Raw genomic sequence first — 19,247 nt, forward strand, 5'->3', positions numbered from 1 at the left:
TGACTATAAACTCTGCACGTCGAATCGTTGGGCCTCGTTTCTTTTTCAACGCTATATGGCAATTTTATATCAAAGAAATCTAAGGAAACATAAAAATATGATGGCTACATCAAAAATAGAGGACCGAAAGCGTGAAGGCATTTTGACTGTTTTAGGTCGGATTCCAGCGATGTCCACACGCCAATGTGTTGCCCTGATAAAAATACAAAATTAGGGTTATCAGTGGGGCAGTCCGTCAAGCTGATTCCCTTTGGCCATCTCACCACGAACACATTAAGTTTCATTCCACTCCTAAACACTCCCTCCTCACCGCCACACCATTGCTAGTAGTCTTTCAGAAAAGTCTAGTATAGATATGTTTTTTTTCTTCTTCAGAATTCCCGGAACATCATCCTCACAACAGACGTTGTTTCGCATAAACATTAAACCACATTTAGGAGTACAAGCTGTGTACAGTAAGGTTTGAACCACTCACACAGGAAAGGGACCCCAACTCTTTTCGACAAGTGGGGTGGTCGAGGTCTCTGTATCTGTATCTGTATCAGTATAGCCGGTATAACCGCCCTTCGGGGTAACACACCAGCTTCGCAGGCACGCGGCGCGGCGGCAGCTAGCTATATCACACCGAACGACTTGTTACACTCAATCTTTGCACATTTGATTGCAGGAGTTGTTTAAAGCTTTCTAGTGATGATGCCCCAACTGTGCTTGGTGGCAACGAGTTACAGTCTACGATAGTTCTGGGGAAACACGAGTTTTTGAACACCTCAATTCTTGGTTGATAACTCTGATATTTGAAGGCATGACAGTTTCTTGTTCTTTTCTGGGCTGGTATCAGATACTTAGAGGTGTGACTCTCTTCAAACACGGGACCTCCGACATTACGTCCCATCTGAGGGACTGCAGTGAAACAGGGGTTACTGTCGTTCAAACCTGGAACTGGAACAAATATATCTGCCTTCTGCCATATTCGGTAGCATATGAGGCTGTCGCCAGAAAGTCGGACCGATAGGAACGGACACGTCGCCCTTACATAGTAAACACGGCCGTTTGGATATGGCAGTGCGAGATCTTTAACTTAAAGTGAACATAAATTAAAGCTGAACTTTTGCTCCGAGTCTGTCTGGTAGGAATCCCTACTTCATCCACCATTTAAAACGTTACACACACTTTTATTTCGATTGTATATAGTCCTTCGTGTGTAGTCTCTACCTCCATGATTTGAAAAGAGCTGACTGAAATAATAATATTTTATTTATCATCTTATTCATCAACAGTCGTTTTATGTCAATGCCATTTGAGACCACACTTCTACTCCCCTTTGAATCTCTGACGGTCGAGCACTACTAACATCCACCAGGTAAACTCATCTGCATTTTCGTGACAGCACAAATGCGCCTGTAAACAACAACAGTTAGCCGTTTAAAGCCTGGTCCCCTTGACCTAGAACTGTGCCAGTTAGCCAAGGTCAGGATTGTTTGCTGACGTGGGGACACCCGAGCCTCAGCGCGGCCCAGCGGGTTCTATATATGTCTGAAGAATCTGAAGCTGTATGTCACTGGCCTTCCAGTTTATTCTCCAGGCTTCCTAACGCAAAGTATATCCCCAAAAGCGGACTTTCAAGACTCATAACTTCCCATAGATGTAGAATATCACAACTATTATTTTGTGAATCCTGTGGCATAATTTCCAATAAACAGATTTAACCGAAAACTAGAAAGGTAACATTTGCAAAGCAATTGCATAATATTTACCTTCGCATATGGTCTGCTCTGTTAATTCTTTTCATATTTATGGTCAGACAGGAATCTAAATCCCTCCCACTATAAAACTGCAACATTATGTAACCCAACACCAGTTGCCATGGTGAGAGACGTCAACAAATCAGGTCATTGGCCAGGTCAGAGGTCAGTAGAAGAAGAGGAAACGTAGCAAAAACAACATGTTTTCCTTCGGTAAACATAATAATGTTATATGCTGTATGCAGCACCAGTTGACCGTTATTCTAAAAACAACATGTCAAGTCAAAACAATACGTCTCAATGATACAGGTCAATAACACATTTTAGAAGGAAAATGAAACAAACACTTAAAACAGAGATGTTTGATAATCAACCTGTACTGTTGTTATATTTTCAGATAGAACTTTGCTACGGAAAGACCTCGTGGTTTGGAAACTGTGTGTACCCAAGACTGAAGGTATGTTTGCCTGGGCATCAGGTTTTTGGCGACGCCTCAGTGGCAAAGGCCTTGCCCAAGTCGCACAAATTTCCTAGGGAGTTTTTTTTTTTAATTTACAACTCAACTTGGACAATACAAGACATGGTGGTGAGGTACTCTAGCCATAGCTTATTTTAAACTCACCACCAAACATACAAGTATACAATAATAAAGTGCATGACAAAAACAACAGAGAACAGCAAATGGGTGGAAATGGATCAATAAATGGTAAGTAAGAACATGTTTTGTAGGCTATGTGGGACTTAATCTAATACAAACCGTTTAGTATCAATACCGTTAGTTTTGGGTGATTGTCAAAATGTTACAGTTTTGTTACAAAATGGTACAGAGTTGTTTTGAGGAAGCCTTTGGACGGGACAGGAAAATGCATTTGTTGCTTTGTATGTGAACGTCCTCGGTCAATGTCACCATTTTGGGCCGATTGCTGATTTGGGCACAGAAAATGACTGTCCTTATTAACGTTTTAAATGTGTTTTATGGTCATCACATATATATGTGTAGCATCACGTATATATGTGTAGAATCACATATATATGTGTAGCATCACATATATATGTGTGTAGCATCACATATATATGTGTAGCATTTCCACATATTGTTTTGCAGGACTCCCCTAGTACCTGAGCTGTAACCTAAACCCGTGTCCAGGGCACCAAAGGTATGGTCATTCTTTAAATCTAGATTCGTGTTATATCATGCATTACTCTGGTAAAGATCACTTTTTACCTTGACTGTCTCACTAGGTATATATAGCACCGCTCTGCCGCCCTGTACATTGATATCACCTGTAGTACACCAGAACAGATAAAAACTGAGCGGACGGTTGTGTTTTGTGCAGCGCATTGGAAACCACATAATTCATGATTTTCACACTTCCCATAATGCCTAGTAAAAATCACGGATATGACGTATGACCACCCTTCCCCCTTCCTTGATGTAATATTTCTAACAAGTTCTATCGACAAACTGGTCAACTATATTGTTTTGAATTATTTATTTAGCATAAAGCGCATGCCATAATTGCATTTTTTGTTGGAATTAGAGAAAATGACGTACCTTCTATAGAAGACTCTCCTACCTGCACGGTCGCATTGCGTATATCCGCTTCAACGTCATATCCGTGATCTTTACTGGGCATTATGGGAAATGTGAAAGTCATGAATGGGCACAGCAATCACTTGTTGAGCATCACCACCATTTTCTGTCAGAATGAACACCCGACAAATCACATGTTGACATCGACGACAGCGACATATGGAAGCATAGCACAAAATACATTTTATACACACTCCTCAAATCATGCGTTCTTTCACTCGCGTGTGCACTTTTTAAAGTGCTTAAAATGCATCCAATGAAATTAATTTCAGGGTTACAAAACAAACACATTCTGGACACAATCTGTCTGCTATTGACATGTACTTCTATTTCTTAGCACCTTTTCGTCATAATTTTATACTTGAAGTGTTTGAAACAGCCACAAAACAATTAAGCTAAGTGAGGTGTCTGTTTTTTGGGTACCACCCATAAATAGCTAGAACCAGCCTACGATACAAAACACGCAACCGATTTTTTCAGAGACATATAGTTTTTGTCTCACAGATATCTGTATGCTATGGGATAATATTGATTCGATTGATTGAAGAAAGACCAGAAAATTGACTTAAAAAATTCCGGCCTGAAATTGCATTGGATGCCTTTAAGGGTAGAATTTCGTGCAGTGAGGGCATGCACATCTTTCACATCTTTCGAAGGCCAACCATCACGTGTAGTGCTGTTAGTAAAATTTTCTGATCGCGCATCGAATGGACGACACTACGACTGATGACGTATGTACATAGCCCTAATGACGTCAGCATCTCGGACGACCAATCAAGGAAGACAGCTAGAAATAACGACCTCTGACCTCCTGAAGACGATGGCCAATGGCTAGCAAGGACGTATCTCGTCGACGACAAGCATTTTTGCCTGGGGCTTTCGTCTGTCACTTTGCACTCTTCGCCGTTCGGTGATCTGCACACTTAGTCTAGTTCTTCCATTCCGCCACGCACAGTTGATCAGCAGTCACCACTTGCGATGAAACTGCAGCGCACCTCTCACTCAATCAACGAAGGTCCTGAAGTTCACGCTTATATATATAACTTTTATAAGGAACGTGCAGCACGATTTTCAGTGTGATTCTAAAATAGCCTGGAGTCCAGCCTTGTTAGCGTTGGTCCGCTCCCCGAGATCCGCTACCCAGCCAACGGAGTGGACCAAAGCTAACAAGGCTGGACTCCAGGCTAATATTAAACCGTTTTACACAGTTTTCTTGTGAAAAACCTGAACATTCGTTGTAGCCTTTACCTTGAAATTTCCTTCTTGTGTTTCGGCATTGATGCTTTATATCTGTTTACAATTTATCTCGGTCTTGCAAAGAAGCGTGTCGGTGTGCCTGGTTTCGGCCTGGATCGTAAGTTCTGAAGCCTGTACGTACTTTGGACGGTCGTTCACACCGAGAGTGCGACACAACAGCGCCCAGAAAGAAAACGGCCACGCAACAGGACAATAAACTGTTCATACTACCCAGGAACACCAAACAGAGCCGAGCAGTCATGGACATGGAGCCAGAGACGGTCCGGCAGTTACAGCTCCTGGTCATCAACTTTCTGATCATCGCCCTCCTGTGTTTTGTCTGCTATGTCTTCTTCGAGACATTTTTCTTCTAGTACAGTCAAGTAGGAGGGGGCGTATCTTTACAGTTCACTAATCTCCAAGCAGATCTCTGGGCATGGGGGGCAGGACATTGTCCAACAAGCCGGACAGTGAATGTACTGGGGTCGTGTGGCATAACGGCATGCCACCGACATGCCACCGATCTTGTGCTCTTGAGGAAGGCGCTTTACATGACTTTCTTCACTTCACTCCACTCAAGTGAAAATGAGTACTGTCATGTCCTGTATTTGACTCCTTTGCGTTGGCGGCGGCATAAAAGAAGTTGATATAACTTGAGTGTGCCGTCACCATGTCTAGTCATGAAATGTTGGAATATAAAAAAAACACAGCCGCACAGTATCCAGTTGGCCTCCCGTTTTGTGCAAAATCTGCTTGGAGATTAGTGATGATGTCCATTGTTGTAATGATGCATACTGTGTGGATATGAATTTTTCTTCACTGAATTGAAACGTCACTTTTTTTCGCACTGATTGAATAGAGAACACAGATCCGTGAATAATTCCAACAGGTTGGCAGGATATTAAGAAGTTTTTTCTTATTTAACAACCGGTAAACCACGTGGGTTTTCACATCCAACGTTTCGATGACTTGTTATCTATTACTGTGCTTGCCAATATGTATATATGTTTAGAGGAATGTTTGGTCCAACTAAAAAAGTTCTCTCACCTAGAGCTTTCGACCAGTCACTCTGGTGTTGGACCAAAAGTTTTAACTCTAAACATGTAACTACCAACGCAGATGAATGATAATATGTATATATTATGTGACAACACTCTATGTTTGGGTCGGCCTCGGTAATATTGGAGAAAAAATTCGAAGCGACGTCTAGCTGCAGTACGAATCAGAACACGGCCATTGGTGCCCTGAAGAAGGTGACAGACGGTCACCGAAACGTTGGATGAAAAAACTTCTGGTTGTTAAATAAAGAGTCTTTTTATATAGAGACCACAAATGTATTTAATGATTTGCTATTAATTGTATCATAAAATTGCTTGTTGGATTGTCTTTGGGAATGCCTTTTTGAGTAGATTGCACGGATTAAATGAACACATGCTGTAAAGATGAATAAAATGAAATACGAATGTTCTGAAAATTATTTCTTTCTTGTCTGTGTACTTTCACTACACTATGACACAAGTGCATACAATTATACATTACACATGTCGAAACCAACATAATAAACATCTTCCAATGATTCGTATATGCATGGAGTCCAATGGCAAAGGAAAATTGATTAATCTTAGAACATTTCTTACCACATCGTCGAAGGCTTATATCCACCTGATGAGAATGAATCATCTGGGAATTTTTGGTAAATTCAGTTGCTGTAGTATAATTCTTGATAAGGGTAATAACGCATGGTTTCCAATTTCTAATAAAAAGTATCCCTTCAAACGAACACAACATGTGGATTCCAAATATGGTAATGGCTGTTCCATACAGGAGCTGTAGCTACAGACAACTGGAACTGACGTCACAGAGAGGCATTGCTCCTATCTAGAGGTAGGTAAAGACCTGGTCTACGTTATTACGTCAAGTCGGATGCAATCAAGCATGTTACGTCCTATAGTAGTATTTCCTTTTCGTAGTGGCAATTATTCTGCATTTTTCTTACATACGTCCTTACGTATGTGATAGCCTCCTGTGCAGACCTTCTAATATGGCCACGCAATACGTCAATCTTTCTATCGACTAGAAAACAGTGCAAACACAAAGTCACAGATTTCAGACTTCTAGATCAGTTGGAATTGTAGTGGGTATCCGTGAATGTTTTGTAATACTGTTTTATAAGGTGGTAATACCCGATTGAATTACATCACACAATGGATTACTACTCAGATGTCTGTATGACACAGCGTCCTACTCCTACCACTACTACACCATTGGTCAAATGACCCCCAAAAGCATACCGAGTTCATCACCCTATCAGTCCAGTGAAACTCAATCTAAAAAGACTCGACACAAACACACAAACGATTAACTAACGCAACCGAAACAGTACTTCCATTCCAGAACTATTTCTTGCAATATATAAGCCAACAGAAAACCAGGAGCCACAAACACAAAAACTATCAACTAACGCGACCGAAAACAATACTTCCGTTCCAGAACTATTCCTTGCAATACGTAAGCCACAGAAAACTACGAGCCAACCAAATAGTATACACAGGAGGCTACATATCTATGTATGTATACAGAAATTTAACTATATCCAGCCGTATTCCAACATGTGTTAGATTGTATTGCTATTGATTTGTTCAGATGTTTGTGACAATGTAGCGCCCAATGTTTATGTTTACTGCACAACAACACTTTGGCTTGACGGCTACAACCACATGCTGTTCACAGCGGTATGCCCTAACAACATCGGGCTTTGCCATCATTTCTTACGGAAGAGTGAGGATAATTTCAAAATTCCTTTACTGCTATTTCTATCTATTTAGTCTAGCTGATTCTATATGTTGGGTAGTCGATCATGCTTTATTTCTAATAATTAATCATATAATTGATATTTTCGTTAATTAGAGGGGCCACTTTTTGGTGTAGAAATATATAATCATCTATTGAATACGTCGATGAAGGTTAGGCAACCAGCTAATACGATACGCCAAAAAGCAGTTACTCAAGCAACTAGATATGATTTTGCAATTGGTTGCTTGAGTAACTGCTTTTTGGCGCATCTATTGAATAATCTATAAGATAATAAAAGTAGTCTGAAGTACAGTTGTGTCCAGCTAGGAGTCTCGATAGGTACTTATAAGACATAATGATCCCTTTATTTGGAAAGCCTTACATACGAATCAGGACTTTTCATATTGATGCATCAATTTTATATTTTAAAAAAGAAAACAAATTGTTTGAAAATTTAATCTTATAGTTTTATATTATATACTAAAAGATTTAATCTTATAGTTTTATATTATATACCTTTTCAGCTTTTTTTAGCAATTTGAAATTGATACTTAATTCTAATATCATAATATTATATTTATTAGATGATGATGATATAATATTCATATACTAGTAGTTGCAGTTGATAGCTACTTAGCTCTTTCGGCCCTCGTTAAGCTTTTATACAGTTCATGTATACGCTGCCACACAGCCTCATGAAGCTTTGTAGTCGCTATGGTCATTTTGATTTCATCTGCCTCAACATTTTCGCGCTTTTACGAATCACGCTCTCTTATAAACTTCTATACACACATTCTCCCAGGCTTCATTTACATAATATACAGCCTCAAAGTTTTCGCGCTTTCAAAAAATCGCGCGATTTTTTTGCTGGGGTTTCCGAAGCTTGTAGCTAGCTATGGTTCGGTCACATCCGTCGTAGGTTGTCGTATGATTTTCATACCGCAAAATTTTCAACCAGACTGTGGTTGACAGACTCAATCACCGACAAGGTTCCGAGATAGCGTTTTCCGTACTGGGTACAGACCACCATTTCAAAAATCGCCTACTTGAGTGTTCAACTACTGCAAACCCACATTGACAGGGTAGTTCAACCTCCAAATTGTCCAAAGATTTTAAAAAAGGCAAAAAATGTCATTCTTTAATCAGCGAAAATAAGTACGATAGATGGAAACACTGAGAGCATGACCTCTGACCCCCCTGTACACCACCAAAACACAACAACATGGCATTACTTTTACAGCTCTACCAGGCAGCCAAAACAAGACCAAAGGTCTTGTCTTTTTTTCAACAAAATAAAAAAGCGAAATAACTCTCTAGCTGGAAAATGCCAGCATTTATCCACACATACCAAGAAAAAGGCTGTTTTCATTTGGTTTAGATGCTTTCACCAATGGGTACTATAGTAGCTAGAAAATGCCAGCATTTATCCACACGTACCAAGAAAAGGGCTGTTTTCAGTTGGTTTAGATGCTTTCACCAATGGGTACTCAAAATGGGCCTTCTTCGCCTGCTCGTAAAACCTTTACCCCGTAGCAAGACAGCTAAGTATTGTCTATCACAAGAATGCCAATTGTACGACTATCGCACGACCTCATGTGACCGGGCCTTCACATGTAGCTCAGCCTACCAGTTCGCTATATATATATATATAGCCGAGACGGCTTCACGCGCAAGAGCCTCACGGTCATAGCACATCACCGCAACAATCTGACCAGGACACCCGACTGACTGCCGATCGCTTGTCGTATGTTCAGTGGCTTGAGGTGGGACATTCAAGAGCATAACACTGTCTTTACACGAAAAAAAATCCAAAATTTTGAATTTGAAAAGTCACTCTTTACTTCCCATTTCAAGCCGGGACTCTTCTCTTTTCTCGTGAACATGTTTCGCACATGTTATGTTCTCATCTTTGTGTGTGATGGTATTATCAAGTACGCTGGTTGAGAGCAGGCGTCGTGCAAGAGACAAGACCTTCTCAGCCGAAGGCAGCAAGACTTAAGGCGAATATTAAGAATATTAAGTAGTATCTGAGACATGGAGTTGGACAAACAGACCGTCCAACAGGTCCAGCTCCTTGTGATCAACTTCTTGATCATCGCCATCTTGTGTTTTGTATTCTACGTGTTCTTGGAGACGTTCTTCTTCTAGTATCCGTTGTCCTGCTCAAAGCAACATGTCTTAAGTTAGTAGCCATGAGCATAGACCTTGCATTGTGTAAGAAACTGACTGTATGTCGTGTGTTATACATGTGAAAAGATGTAATACAAAAGAATACCCATTGCAGGCCCATAGTGTAATGGACAGCTTCAGTACATTGCAGTGTAAGCATGCGATTATAAAAGAATGAAGTTATGTTTGAGCACCTACGCCTTGCCAAACATAGTCAAAAGAAGACTGGGCTTAGTTAGATAGATGACTCCATGTCTAAGGCATTCCCATGGATATGCCCGAAAGAGTAGCTTTAGCAGAGAATGTTTTAGTTAGAAGAAGGACGGAGATATCCCTCACGGCAAAGATGGCCCTCCAACTAGAACATGGATCCATAGCAAGATACCCAGAAGGTTTAGAACGAGACGATAAATTCTTGTGGCGCTTACATGATCCTTGGATACTAGATTTAGACAAGACAACATTGTTTATGTAGAAATGCACACAATAACTGATTCAGAAGCAAACTCTTTCAACAATGGTGCTCAAGAGTCGGATATTCTTTGACACATTTCCATCAGAGTTGTAATTAAAGCTCTTTGTTTGTTGGTTTCCGTCTGTTTTCTTGTCGTTGCCGTTGCCATGCCCTACTAACCTAGCCAACAGTCTGCCCAGGGCAACAGACAAAGATTCCTTGGCATTGTAAGCTCCTATGTTCGACTGGCCAACTGAGCCAACCACGATGAATTATACTGAGTTGCCTTCCTGAATTCGTCTACTACATCTACAAAGGCTAATGTATACAAGTATGTAGAGGTTCAACGTCTCGCTTCTTAAGTTTTTTTTATTGAAACATTGAAACATACAGTGACAAGACGTGGTCGCGACACACTCAAGTGACACTTATATTCATGTCGCCACCAGACAATACGTAATACAAGCAAGCAACGCACGAGTTTCATATAGAAGTTGAATACATAATTAATCAATGAACAAGTGAAACAAATATATAAATTCTGGCAGGATTGGTCAAGATATTACAAAAAACGATTACAACTAAAGATAGTTGTAAGCGTAGTGATAAAGCTTATATTTTATGGCTTAATACTTAGTAATACATGCATGAGATATATGAAATATTCTTTGCTATCTAAATATAAGAAAATGTAGCTTGTGTACAATTGATGGGGATATTTCTCTCGTGGTTATATATGTACAGCCCTAGTTGTTAAAGGGCCTTTCAAGGGAGCTGAGGCAAAATTTCCTCGGGGTACACTAGACTTTGTGCCGTAGAGATGGCCAGTGTGGGCCCTGGCAACTGTGGATTCCACGTTAATGTCCTGATTACACCATCAAGCCATCATCTATCCAAACACATGATACATGGTAGGTGACTGTCTAAATCGGAAAGAAATATCAAATAACTTGAAAGTGATATTGCAATAATGGTGTATGTCAAGAGTGTAATGTTATAAACAGAAACAATCACAGGAAATGAATTAAAAATGATGATAGAAAAAAGCTTTAAACTTATCCAGAAAAAACTCAAATTTATATTGCTTGAACTTTCAAAACCACCACGGGAAGTTCATTGTAGATACAATTCTAAGTCAGAATTGAGAGCACTAGCATTGTGTTTTCCCAATGACAGTAAATGCCAGTTAAGTCTGATAATGGTTGCTTTCGGCGTTAAACCGCACCAGTGTAGATTTCCTGTGTATCAACCGGTATTGTTACATTTAACTTTTTGTGGAGTGAGCCCTGTATATCTTTTTTTCAAAACTTTATTGATAACCAAGTGACAAAATATTTACAAAATATACACATACACATGAAATGAAACATGCAATAAACAGAAATTATATTTCTTGCCTATAGAACATCACTCTTTTGTGAACACCAGATTTTTTAACTTACTTCATAGACTTCAAGTGAAACGTAGGATTTTCATTCTGCCAATACCCACTTCTGCCATTACTTCTAGTTCCAAACAACTTTAATTTGGTATTACATTGGTTTTCAACCATTTACATAACAAGAAAATAGCTCTAGGCACAGGTCTGAAGTTGTGTAAAAATGATGATATATCAGTCGTTAATATGACATTAACTGGCTTCATATATTAAGCACTACAGAGCATCATATCCATAAATTAGGACTAAATGATAACAACGTCAAGGTTGTAGTACAAGTATGCTTACTTTTACAGTACCTTAAAACAGTAATACTTTCTACAGTAGCCCTGCATACCTTACTCCAAGTCTAATTTCATCTAAATTTATTACATGATTATATCCTGGGTAAGTCTGACAGGTACGTCTGGGAATGGATACATAAACAACAGTGATACATGTCAGACAGGTCTGATAATAGTTGCCTAAACCCGATCAAATTACAAAAGCAACCATTAGTAGCCTTGCAGGCATCTATCGCCATTGGCTTCTTTTGAAACACTCATATCTTTTACATGAGGTTGAATTTAATTATGAACTTAGTCTATTTTGTTGGGCATCAATAAACTATAGTCATTATCCCTTCAAAAGAGATAAAAAAATCTGGTAAACGATGAGGTCTCAGAAACTTGTAAGCTGTCAACTGACTCCCCACTGGGAGGTAGGGAAGAACCACTGGCAGTGGACAATACCATATGTACGGTGTAGTCCGGTTGCCAAACCCCCGATTTTTGAAGAACCTTGCAATGCGGTCCATACAAAGTTTTTTTGTTGTTTCTATATCTCTGAGGTGTGCTCTTTCAGAATCTGAATGATGCCACTCTGTCATCCTTGGGCAATTCGCACAATATGCAAATTAAGGTGGCCATTACTGAAAATCTGTTTTCCGTCAATATCTCAGTAACTACTCATGGTATCAGAATAATTTTGGTGTCTATCCCCATGTTTTGAGGGATAACGAATTAAATTAAGCCATTTCAGTAAAGAGAGAACCATTATTTTTTGCTACATATGCAAATTTGGGCCTTGTCTGTTATTGACGCACCTGGCTGCCAGCAAGGAGGGGTCCTAATTCCGACCCATGTTCCATGCAAACGCACATGCCTTGGTATAGTTTATCTGACCCAAAACCTGTTCAATATTGAAAGACAAGTTTACCTAAGTCTAGATGGCAGACGTCTTCTTGCATGAAACGCCGCTTGCGTATGATTGTAGACACTGGCTGTTGGTTAGCTCTGGCTCATATATCTGTGTTGGGTATGAAGTCCTGTCGTCTGATGCTTAAGATCTTCCTCACGCATTCACTATCAGAAGCATGCAGTGATTCCAGTCTCTTTTCTCTTTTCTTGGCTGATTTCCACATAGTAGGTTTCAAAGTCAAGCTGGTTGAAGGCTGCTGAGGCCTTTCCAAGTCTACAGTCTAGCTCATTGTCCATCTGTCCTTTGTTGTTGGTGGAGCTCCCAAGGTAGGTGAAGTTCTCCGCCACTTTCAATTTGTTCTCGTCAATGGTCACACTTCTAAGAGGAGCATGTTAATTGATGGCCCTGATGCTGAGCCCAATGCTGTCTGCAGACGGACTATGTTGGTCACTAGGGGTTGGAGATCTCTGGCGTTTTCCGCTATGTCGTCCGCAAAGTCAAGGTCGGCAAACTTTGTCTCTGGAACCCACTTTACCCCCGGCCCTTTCTCCTGTTGCTTCCCAAGTACCCAGTCGATAGCCACGGGAAAGAGGATCGGTGACAGGACACAACCTTGGAGGATCCGTCTTCAAACCACCAGCTGTATCTAGATTCCTTCAACCGTCCGTACACAACACTTCGAGTTTCAGTATATCTGTTTAACTGCATACATAAGTTTACTTGGCAGTCCATAACTGTACACGATAAAGAGGGACTTTAGATGCTATCAAACGCCTTGCAGAAATAAATGAATCTGATAGCTAAAGGGGTTTGCAGTTCAGCACATTTCCTCCACCGCAGGGTGAAGATCTGCTCAGCACAGGATCTCTTTGAGCGAAAGCTAGCTTGTTGCTCGCAGCTCCCAGAAGACTTTGCCTACTGCATCTCTCATGTGGTTCAGGAGGCATTTGGTATACACCTTCACTTGTATAAAAAAGAATTGTCAGTCCCCTTAAGTTATCACATTCATTCAGGTTTCCCTTCTTTGGAATATACACTTTAAGCCTAATGGTATGTCACAATTCAAGAAAGGGGCCCGCTCGGCTCGTTTTCGGCCTGTGTTTTGGCACTACCGAATTCGGAACGGGACCTGGAAGGCAATGGGCGGGGTTCCCGACGGCTGCCGGCCTATTTTTTTGGTCCCGCGACGTCGCCAAATAGATTTGACTCAACTTAAAGTCACTTCAGGCCCCGGCGGGCAAGGTACGCCGAAGCGACCCCGTAACCTCACCGGACCAAACCGTAACCTAGCCGCCGGGTCACGCACAGGCACCTGTCCAAGATTATGAAGTCACGTGTGTGGTTCTGTGCTTGAATTGTTCAGAAGAAGGTAGTTATAGACAATATAGAGGGTAATGTGCTGTTCTCGACATAGTTACATCATCAGTCAGTCATAGTGACCATACACGGGTCTGCGCATCAACCAGGGGCGAACCCACCATACCAGCCACAGGCGTACCAGCCTGGGACCTGCCAGGATCGCCCCTTGACCCCGCCAGGGACCCTGTAGCTACCCGGCCGGAATGCAAGAGCTAGTCGGCACCCTATTGCATCCCGCACAGGTCTGACAGAAGACTGACTGGGCACCGGACGGGTCCCCAACAGAAACCGGTCGTCAAGGGGACCAAAATTTTGTGAATTTTACATAGAAGCCGCCTCAGCGCCCCGACAGGGAGCCGTAAAGGAAAATTCAATTGTGACCCTGACAGCCGGCGTACGCTCGGCTTCATGACGCCGGCCGGCGTCTACACCGAGAACATGCCGAGCAGGCCCCGTTTCACATGTGACTCCAGCTGAACTACTGATCCGTTCTTCCAGTCCTCCAGCACTTCCCTGTGATCGCCGTTGAATGCCAGCTTTATTCCAGGGAAGGCGTACTAGGGAAGACGGCTATGGTTCTATTAAAGCGTTTGCGATGTACGGCGATCAGAAAAGCATCCATCTCACAACACAGTCACCCTCGGCTTTCAGCATCTCTGAAGTGATGCCATTCATGCCTGGTGACTGACTTCAGCTTCAGAGATGTCCTCGATCTCAACAGGTAATGGGTGTAGGTGTTCATCAAAGACTAATGCTACTGAGGTATGGCTTGAGCGGTTTAAGACTTTTTGAAAAGTATTCTGCCCACCTGACAAGCTTGTCCTCCCCCTAAGACAGTGGTAGGGTCCCATCCTCCGCCTTAATTAGGACTGTGCACTTTTGAGCGGCCGCCGGTCATCTTCCTGGAGATCTGTTAAGCTTTTGTCCCAATTGTAAAAAAAAAGTCCCTGGCGGGTAGTTCCCGGGCTGTTTTTGACACTTTCAGCCGTGGGACTCCCCGCGGCTACCGGGCTATTTTTCTTTGGCCTGTCCGGGACTCAAGAAGAATTCAACTTAAGTTCTACGCTGGCCACGCTGACATAAAATTCAGGACGTCAAGTTAGCGCTTTATTCTGCCTGTACACAGACGCTGGTAAGGCACAGGTGTGAGCTTATGAAGGGTCTAATATTTTTGAACAGATTGTATCATTTATTAACATTCCTATCAGTGTTCAGAGGTACAGGCGCCCATGCTATATACTGGTTAGTTTTTGCATAATTTGCATTAAATTTTGGTGTGATCAATACTGGGATGGTTTATTCTAAATATTTAGCCTTCAAAACATGTGTATAGTACAAATGTATGTGTATTGTATCAAAAGTATTGTTGATACCATGAGATTTATTGAGATATTGACGAAAAACAGATTTTCAGTAATGGCGGCCTAAATTTTCAAATTAAGCACAAAAATATCTATTTGATCTCCACTGAAATGTCCTATCCTCAATAGTTATTCCAAAAAACATGGGGAAAGACACCAAAGATATTATAATATCATATGTAGTTACTGAGATATTGACGGAAAACAGATTTTCCTTGATTTGCCTATTGTGCGGCTTTAATTTGCATATTCAGCACAAAAAAACTGGTTTGATCTTTACTGAAATGGCTTAATTCCATTCGTTATCCCTCAAAACATGGAGATAGACACCAAAATTATTCTGATACCATGAGTAGTTCCTGAGATATTGACGAAAAACAGATTTTCAGTAATGGCCGCCCTAATTTGCATATTGCGCGGCCCAAATTTGCATATGTAGCAAAAAATAATGGTTCTATCTTTACTGAAATGGCTTAATTTAATTCGTTATCCCTCAAAAGATGGGGATAGACACCAAAATTATTCTGATACCATGAGTAGTTACTGAGATATTGACGAAAACTGGAGTTTCAGTAATGGCCGCCTTAATTTGCATATTGTGCGAATTGCCCAAGGATGACAGAGTGGCATCATTCAGATTCTGAAAGAGCACACCTCAGAGATATAGAAACAACAAAAAAACTTTATATGGACCGCATTGCACGCTTATCGGTCTCTGCCACCAGACTAGTGTGACTAGAGGTTTTGAAGATCATTCACAGTTTTCTAAGCTAAGGAGCAAGGATGTTGTATTTTCTGTTGCAGAGTATTTTGGAATACTAAAGGGTTAAGCCAATGTACTATGTAAAGAAAAGAAAATATACTTTTTGTATTGTCAAAAAGTCACATAATGCCCCTTTAAACTTTTCATTGCATGGCTATTGCCTCTATACGTGTCTTTTTGGCTAGGATGCCTTTGAATCACAGCAAACTGCACTGACCCCCTTCCACTCAAGTCGTGCTGAGTGTCCATGCTGCCACGCAACATTACGGTGCTAGAATTTTCACTTTGCTATGGGCTATTTTGATTTTTGATTCGTCCGCAGCTTCAACGTTTTCACCCGTCAACGCTTCATGCTGTTTTGTATACAGAAAACCTTAAAAGTTTTCATTTAGGGCTTGTACAACAGCCATGGCCTAATGCTGTACCGACGCTGCTGCAACGACTAGACTGAAGCACAGACAGACCTTCTCTATCTGATTGTATGTTTGTTGGCTTGAATTGAGACAACAAAGAGAGTCAATACATATTGAAAACATATAACTATATTTCCCGGAATGCGGAAACGATGGAAATATATTCATCCCAATTCAAGCCAAGATCTGTATGCGCTTTCGTGACTTGTTGTGAACATGTTATGCTCTCATCTTTGTGTGTGATGATGTAAGGTATAGGCTGGTCAACAGCAGACGTCACACAAGAACTCTGGTGAGAGACGTTCTTGCCTGAAGAGAGCTTCCTAACCTGTGGTGAAACCCTCTAGACGTAGACCCAAGAAAGTAACTTAAGAGTAGTGAATTAGGACCTTAAGAGTACCCAAACTCATCTGGGAGTCAAAAGAAACATGGAGATAGACAAACAGACCATCCAGCAGGTCCAACTCCTTGTGATCAACTTCTTGATCATCGCCATCTTGTGTTTCGTATTTTACATCTTCTTGGAGACGTTCTTCTTCTAGTGTCAGTGAGGCTGCTGAAGCATCATGCCTTAGATTCACAGCTATTGCAGTGGGTGGGGAACTTATGTCTTTCTCAAACAGTATTATGTCATTTGTATTGTTTTATTGGAATTGCAAACATCACAATACAGTGGGATACGCAGGCTGCAATGGCTGACATTGGGCACCACAGTTAAACAAAAATAGTGTCATATGAGCCTGTTGTTTCAGTAAATGATGTATGAATAGTTACGTTTCCAAGCACAACAGCTTATGGATAAAATGAGTTTGTACTTGATCGGAAAAACTTAAATTTGCCTTATTTTCAAGGCATTTACAATGAAAGTGGCCTTCCCATAGCATGCTGCATCTCGATGAAGATATACTGTACAGAAAAATTGCTTGCTGTAAAAAAAAAGTGGATTTGAAACAGACCATAAACAATACAATGGTGCTAACGGATAGCGTAGTTTTGAAACACGAAAAATGAAAGTCAAATATGGTGCTTAGAGTGTCAACAACGTTGTGATTAAAGCTTGTCTGTTCCTTGGTGTCCGTCTTTTTCTGTGTGTTGTGTCCGTTGTCTGCCTGTAAAAACGCCTTGTCGTAATTCCTGACCCACGTACTAGTAATGTATGTTATGCTTATTTCTATTTCATTACGATGTTGAGTCGCACACAGTAGAGTAAACTATATACTACTTGGATATTTTATATACATTATGTAAATTGTGTAAGTATGAGAAGAGATTATCCTATTGTAACACATCGGGGTTGTATTGCCATCAACATAGGGTGGTTTCATTAAAGTTTAAGTCTCAAAGAACATGTCCAAATTCTAATTGTAATATTCTAATATTTCAATCTTTATTCATTTCAAACAACATAGCAGAAATACGTATATATACATAATTTATACATGTATTCCTGAAGTACATTGATCTAACAAATCAGATCAAGAGAGTATACAAAAAGTTCAAAGTACGAAAACTGAAACTGGACACGAACACAAAACCACCAGGACTCAGCACAGACTATAGATATAGACTGGAAAGTACAAGCAGTGGAGATAGACATATGGCTTTTTGTGCAAAAGAACGTCTGAGGAACCCAACATCTTTATACTTTACAATAAACCTTCATTTGTAAAGCGAATGGGAAGTCAACTACTTTGCATTCCTTAGCTGGCTGAATTCGAATCTACTTGTTTCGTTAGTATAAGATAGTGTACAGTGTTATTCATACGATTTAATGATAAAACTTACTCCACTATTACACCATAGTTTATACTAGTATTTCATACATTCTTGGCGACCACATTCATGAACCCAGGGCATACCGGGTCAATCCCTTGTCAATCAAGTGAAACCCAACCCTCACTACTCACTTCGGAAGCCAAGCATACAAACCTAGCATAAAATAGTGCCACCCAAAACAATACTTCCGTCCCGGAAGTATCTTATCAATACCCATTATGATCAATAGATTTACTAGGTGAGTCTTATTCTCTACCATATCATTGTGTGGATGTTAGAGTATGATACTATGTAATGTATATGAAATCTTTATTTCATTGTGGACTGAAGTTTGAAGACTAAAAGATACTACCGTTTCGTTACGAATACTCCATACTCTTTCTTACAGACGTGAGCCAGGTCCGGCAAGAGGCTGACCAGCTGAAAACGCCAGAAAGATTTCTGGTAAGTCTATGAAACACTACACGTTTTACACGTTTACGCTCCTAAATATTAGTCAATGTGCGTGTATGTATAATGCGTGCTTATATATGTAAATCCCTTTACTATAGTGTTGGTGTCTTTGTCACTGCATATGGTGTCTTTGTGTTTTGACTCAAATGTTATGTGTTTGTTTCGTTGTTGCTGTTTGGATTTCGTAAACATTTTAATAATGTATGTATCGCATACAACTATTCTATATTTTGTACACGTTGACAAAAACGCTATTACCTTACAGACGACTGTTTACCCTATCATTATACATGCCATGACTAGACAGACGCTATCAAGTATATAACCGCTTTCTTATCATCATTCTTTCCTGACATTTTTCTTTACCCTTTCTTACTTACGGCGTACATTTGCTGGGAACATTAAGTTTTTGCGCCCTAGGCCTTCAACTGGTTGGTGACGACATTTCATTAGCTATTGTGCACTGGTGTCCAATCAGAGCTAGTGCTTTTCAGGCTTCATTTTCTGTTGTAACACG

The 19,247-nt window shown here is 40.6% G+C and overlaps 1 protein-coding gene across 2 annotated transcripts in view; it reads left to right on the forward strand.

Annotated features, from left to right (window-relative positions):
- The window catches only part of LOC109485420 (glutathione S-transferase-like), a 31,260-nt gene that overhangs the window by 8,341 nt on the left and 3,672 nt on the right, over nt 1-19,247 (forward strand). Inside the window, exons 6-9 of one of the 2 annotated variants that reach the window (XM_019789024.1) lie at nt 2,140-2,199; nt 2,848-2,899; nt 6,397-6,456; nt 18,666-18,721. The gene's annotated coding sequence lies outside the window, so the exon portion shown is untranslated. Of the gene's footprint in view, nt 1-2,139; nt 2,200-2,847; nt 2,900-6,396; nt 6,457-9,297; nt 10,123-18,665; nt 18,722-19,247 lie in introns of those variants that run through there. The other variant, XM_019789023.1, reaches the window with a different exon arrangement.

Source organism: Branchiostoma belcheri, unplaced genomic scaffold, assembly GCF_001625305.1.
Source record: "Branchiostoma belcheri isolate BF01 breed outbred unplaced genomic scaffold, Haploidv18h27 scaffold75, whole genome shotgun sequence".
NCBI classification, from domain to species: domain Eukaryota; kingdom Metazoa; phylum Chordata; class Leptocardii; order Amphioxiformes; family Branchiostomatidae; genus Branchiostoma; species Branchiostoma belcheri.